The sequence below is a fragment of the Wolffia australiana genome, chromosome 8, assembly GCF_029677425.1.
Source record: "Wolffia australiana isolate 7733 chromosome 8, ASM2967742v1".
NCBI classification, from domain to species: Eukaryota; Viridiplantae; Streptophyta; class Magnoliopsida; order Alismatales; family Araceae; genus Wolffia; species Wolffia australiana.
The window spans coordinates 12336814-12343260 of record NC_135842.1 but is presented as its reverse complement, the minus strand read 5'-3'; positions in this window follow the sequence as shown (position 1 = coordinate 12343260).

Genomic DNA, 6447 nt, shown 5'->3' with positions numbered 1-6447 from the left:
CCCACAACTTGGTGATAACCTAGAATGGCATCTCTGATACGAACTGTTGCCTCTACCAGTTCTTCTTCCCTGATCAGCCTCTCCTCTTGTGGTCCAAGCTGCGATTCGAATGCCACCGTCCGTGTTGCTGAGGGTTCTGTGCACAGCCTTGCAACCTGACCTCTCTCCTGGTCATGTCGAATGCTGCACCGTAGTGGAAAGCATCCTGTCAGTACGCTGAAATGCATTGCCCCAACACACAGACCCATCCCTACGGCTTGTTGGGTCAATGGCCTTCGCAACCCAACCATCTAATCGTGCCACGAGTGGACCAATCCTGTCAGTACTATGTTGTCGAGCATCAACGCCTGCAAAGGTGCTCTCAGCCACCCTTACCAAGCGAGCCCATGATTGTACTTTGCCACACGCCGCCATCACTGTTGTTGTTGCCACCATTCGTAGGGTGTCGTTCTCCCCACCCCAATTTGTAGCTGCATCTACCCGCTGACGCATTTTGCAAGACTGGTTCACCGGCATTGTCGACGCCACCTGATCCACTTCGGTCGTTCTGACCCACTGATACAGTCGCGCCTGTTGACTTCCTGGTTGTTTGCCTTGCCACTTCATCGCCGCACCTCCCTCATCTTCGCATGCGACCTCCTACAATTCGCTGCACCGCTGCACCGCAATTGCTTGTTGACCTACCACGTGCTAGTCTACCTCACTTCTCCACCGCACTCTCCCATACCAGTTTGTGTCGACGAAGACACAGACGACGGACACCGCCAACGAGGTACACCGTTCCCCTTGTTCGTCTGTTATATTACGTCTTCTAATATATTTTTGACTGTACTCAATTGCGCTTGGGTTAGAGATAGGTGAGAGAATTTATCGAGAAAATTAAGAGTTGAGTGAATTCATCGGTATGGGTCGAGACTGTCTGTTACGTGCGAGCGCCTATGGAAAGTCTTCCGTTCGACACCGTACTCATTGTCATCACTCCGACGAGGGTCAAGAGGTCACCGTCACCAACATCAGCCATCCACTCAGACCTCAGAGCTCGACATATTTCCCCACGAGTCGGGGTCTGCACGTACACTCACATTGGATTCATGTCATCACATAGTTGCATTCCCGTTAGGGATTTACTTCAGACGAAGTCATTGACGACGTCTGACATCATCGTGTCATTTTTGGCTCATTTTAAATAGGTGGATATGAATACATGCATCCGATTTGTTTCAGAATATCAGACGGATGAGATTTATCCTTGATATTTAATCTACTTTTTGTATCATTTCAGGCCTTCCTATTGGCTGCGGAGGGTGACGCGGATAGTGGGGGCCTGCGGCGGATGAATCCGAAGGTAGGCAGGTGACGTGGTCGGCTGACGGGGCATGCTGATGTGGGTGAGGCAGGTACACCAGGTCCACGGCTGCAATTTAATTGCAGCCGTTGGACCTAGATGGAAACGATCTAACAGCGAAGGACGATTACATCCACTCTCGCCCCTGGCCGTTGACACCGCTGGCTTGATGCAATTTTTGACCGGCGAGGGGGACTGCTGGGCAATCCAATGGCCCGGGAGGACACCCAATGATACCATTTTCCATTGGACAGCCTGGGAGGTCCCTCCCAAGCCATGAAAAAGGACTTGAAATCCCCAATTCATCCATATTTTGGCCATAAGTCTAGAGTGACGATGGGGATCCAATCCGGCTGTGGCGAGAGCAGGAGGGGCATGATAGCCCTTTGAGCATTCTCAAAGCTTTGAAAGGCACTGAAGAAGTTCAAGAGAAGCTTGGATTTGCACCCACGTGGAGGAGAAGAATGAGGGAAATCCTAAATTGAAGCTTGGCGGCAGCGATTGGTGCCGCCACTCTTATGTTCAAATCAGGGCGATTCAGATCATCTTATGAGTTTCATCGGTTGAGTTTCATGTTTTATGTTAATCTGGATGCTTAATTTCTCATTTAATCTCTACTGTGATCGAGTTTTCGTTGAAGTTGGTACCGCGGATGCTTTGTGGCATTTCATCGAACATATCATGTGTTTGATGAAGATTTATTGACTTATCTATGTTCGACCTTATCAATCTTATAAAATTTTAAAACATATTCACCCCCTCACCTAATTGACTTTTATCGGGCATTCTGTCGAACACTGAGAGGCATTCAACAGAACTGTCTCTTCTCCCAATTTTCCTCTATAAAACTTATAAACTACATTATATTGAGCATATAAAAAGTATATATAATTGATTTCTCCATATTCCTGACCCTGTATTGAGAATTTGGTCGATTACCTTCAAGGTGTTCAACTAAATCACTCTTAAATTGGCCCTTAAAAATCCATAAAAATATACATAAAAATACAAAACATTATGTAAAAAAATCTTAAAGTACATATAGTAATTACGTAATAAATATTTCACCTATATAAGTACTTTTGTATAAGTATAGGTGATCTTATATCAATATAATTATCTTGTAATTACTGTAACTACCTCTTTACTCCATATGTCTCTGTACCTATGTAATCACTTAGTATATTACAATTAAATAATCACTTACTCTCTCTTCCTAGCTATCAACTTATACTCTTCTTCTTCCCTCTTACTACTAATTACTCTTATTTAAGTACTCTATACTTCTTCATTAATTACCTTTCTATCATTCTTAAATATAATATCTAATATCTTAATCCTTTATTATTCCTATTATCCATAAATATATAGAAATATAATGTCAGATATTCTCTCTTCTCTAGTTCTCTTATTAAACTAATATTCCCTCTATTCACAAATTACTTAATTCTTCTTATACTTATTATCTCAAGTATTATTACTATATCTTATTAACTAACAACTCAATTATTGAATACATCCCAAAAGTCAAGTCCCTGTGGAGACGCTCTTAATCACACTATACATAGTGAGTTATACTTTTATTTGATTGTAGGAAAATTAAACTTACAACAATTAAAATTTATACGCAATTTGCCTCTGTCAGCTAAAAATTTAACACATATTGTGTGTTCTTATAAGAGTTTATAACAATATGATTATAATAAATACTTTGTGAATGCCAAAGTATCCTCTTATCAATTCTCAAGCAATGGTCTGCTGTGCCAAAACCTTGGCAAATGAAGAAGAACATTATTCAGCCGATCGTGTATGGTATCAAACTCTAGGAAAATGCTTTTTTTCACTTAGGGAACCAAACATCATGATGGCGCACGTCCTTTTTTCTAGTCGCGTCTCGTGTTTTCTTGGCAGTCGTCGTGTTTTCATCACACTGCGATGCGTCTCGTGTTCGTATTTTATCGTCATGGGAAAGGGGCCTCCCTTTTTCCTATTTTATTTTTATTTTAATTCCCCATCTATGTGTAATGGGGGCCCATTCTAGAAGGGCCCCCTAATGGACCTATTTCCCCCCCCTGTCGACCCATTTAGGGGGCCCATTTGACCTCTCCCATTTATAAGGGAAGAGGGGGTGCCCTAAACAGGCAGACCAGAAGAAGAAAAATAAATCCTGTTGATTGCCCGTTCTGGTCTCACCTTTAGAAAATAAAAAAGGGAAAAAGGAAGAAACAAAGGAAAAAAAAGGAGGAGAGAGAGGGGGCAGAACGGAACTGAATCGCGCCCGTTCCGTCCTGCTCGCGCAACCGTTCTAGGGCTCCGTTCGATGGAGCCTGTCCGTCGGAGCCCTAGGCGGCCACCACCGTGCTGTCCCGCGGCTGCTGCCGGGTTGTTCCAAGAAGAATTAGCACGTCCAATGAAAGAAACCCTTACGGGTTATGTAACTACGACGTGATGAGATGCATCCTACGGGTCATACGTGCAGGCTTCGACTCGAGGGAGGCGTCGAGCTCGAAGCTGGGACGGGTTTCCAGGTGGTGGCGGTGGTGGCCTCTCAAACCTCGTCGGAGCGACGAAGGCGTCTACGGCCAAACGGAATCTATGCTTAGGGCTCACACGTAACGGACGTACTCGTCCGTACCGGTAAGACACTCAAAAGTTGTAATTTTCTCTCAATTTATCTCTCTCACCTACCTAGCCCAAGCGCGGAGGAGTCGAATCAAAATTATACTACAAGTGATAATTAAACGAGCCAAGTGAGAGGGCGGCGTACCTTGTCGGTGTGGCTTGTGGTGCAGGGTTTCGTCGACGTCGGTGGTGATTCAGAGCGGGTGGAGTGGAGAGACGACGGAGAAGATACGGCGGCTCGACTGGCAGCTCGGCGCAAGAGTGACCTAAGGGGGGGAAGAATCATTGTTCGGTGCTCGGGGCGATGACTCCTTCGGTGTGGTGAGGAATGGCAACCCATGGCGACGCCCGTTGAGGCGTCATTGATCAGCGACACTCGGTGAAGGCGTAGGGTGCGGTAGAGGTGCCCCTGTGCAGTGGCGGCGCAGGGGGCAATGGTGATGTCCAGTGGCTGCGACTGGCGTCGACGGTTGCACCCGCCCTAGCGGCGGTGGCCGCTCCGGCGGTGGCGACCGCTCCGGCGACTGCGGCCACTCTAGGCGGCTGCGGCTGCTCCGGCTGCTCCAGCGACTGCAGCTGTCTGGCTGCTTCAGCGGTTGCGGCCTACTCCGCGCGTCTGTGGCCTGCCTTCAGCGGCTAGGCTGCCCTAGCGTCTTTCCGCTGCAGCTTAGCCGCTGTGGCAGCTCTACGGGCTCCGATCCGCATTCGGCGGTGGCGTGGCGGCGGCGCAAGGCCACGAACAAAGGGGGCCGGCCACATTGGGGTCCGATGGCCACCGATAGGACTCCGACGGCGGCAACGGCCTCAAGGAGCACGGCGCCAGTTACCATCATCCCTTATCATCATCCCTTATCGACACCGAGCCATCATACTCAATGTCGACCGGATGTCGTCCTGAGACGACGTCCGACATCAAATTGGTATCAGAGCCCAATTGTGGATGCTCACAGCACGTCTCCGACCCCGCATAGTCATCACTTCTACATCGCATTGTCTTTTCGAAAACCCATCTAGGTTCCCTAAGGACATGGTCATTGAGACGGGATCGAGTAGGAGGGTGCAACCCGGAGGTTCGATCTCCCCGCGACTCATCGAATCATCGCCCGACGAGAGAGGCCATTGTATGGCCCTCACGGAACACCATCCCATGGCGCCCATAGGTGGCCCATCACATCCACCTACGGAGCCCGCGCGGACCTCACTCGTCAAGGTGAGTGCCCCCGGAGTGTCTGGTCCTCGTGAGCGCACCCATGCTCCCCGTGGACACTGACGGCCCCCACGTAGTTCCCCGAGGTCACTAGGTGTCTCATCACCAAGTGACAACGAGGACAGGGCGAGGACGAGTCATTGCTCACAGGGGGAAGCTCCCGTTGATGAGGTCTAACACCGCAGCACGCGGCCGAGGAGCAGGACGAGGAAAACCGCGCCGACAACACCGACCCCGGGAGGACCTGTCCGAGGAGCGAGGGGCGTATATCTGCACCATGGCCGCCTTTGCCGAGCGCGTCGAGCAGTTGCTCGCGCGCCCACTACATCCAGTACCCGACGCCGTATCGGCGCCCTTGGCTCAGAAGCAAGCCCGCGACCTGCCTTGGGTCGCGCGACATCCGGATCATCCGCGGAGCCCCTACGATGACGACGAGTATGAGGAGCACGACCGGAGGCCAGACGAGGAGCTTCGAGATCGACGCCAGGATGATTTTAACTATTAATATAAGATTTTGACTTTTCACGAGATAAGAAATTAAAAACATTGAACAAGGATCTAAAAGCTAGAAAGGAAGAAAAACAATGTCGGAACACAACAATGTTCAGATACTTCATTGAGAATTTCTAAGAGTCTCAATATTATTTTCAATATTTCGATATGATGTTAACGGGTGTTAATATTTCTTTAGGATGTTCATACATATATAGATCTTGAATAATATTGATGTAGCTTCTTATAGGGGCTGCCATCAAAAGAATTGACCGTTGCTGAATTAAGAAGAGAGCAAGAGCCCGACAGATTGTTAAGCATGACAGCCAAAAATCACAGCTCATTTTCACTTTTTTAAAAAAATAGAGAACAACAAAATTGTATCTTATATGGTATGTACGCCCTTGATTGATTAAAGCCAAAAAGAGTTGGGTATAAAAACCACCTTAGTCTAGAAATATGCCGCCTTGCTTAAGCAACCTTCGTATTGCAATGCCAACGTTCCAGGCCATAAAGCACAAGGTTGCGGTCAGGCTAGAGAATGAGAATATAATTGCCGGAGCTTCCGGCTGTATTTGTCTGCTACCATGCAAAGCCTTCCCCCTAGACTATCACTGTATTGCCCTTGTCCCTTAGCACGAGATCGCAGTCCAGCTGCATGGTCAAAGAGCAGTTTCTGTTCAGAAAGAAGAAGATGGAGATCAGATTCAACAACTCGGCAGCCAAGTCAGCAGGAGCACCAGCCAATAAGAATCTTAATAAAGAGTAGTTAGTATGATGC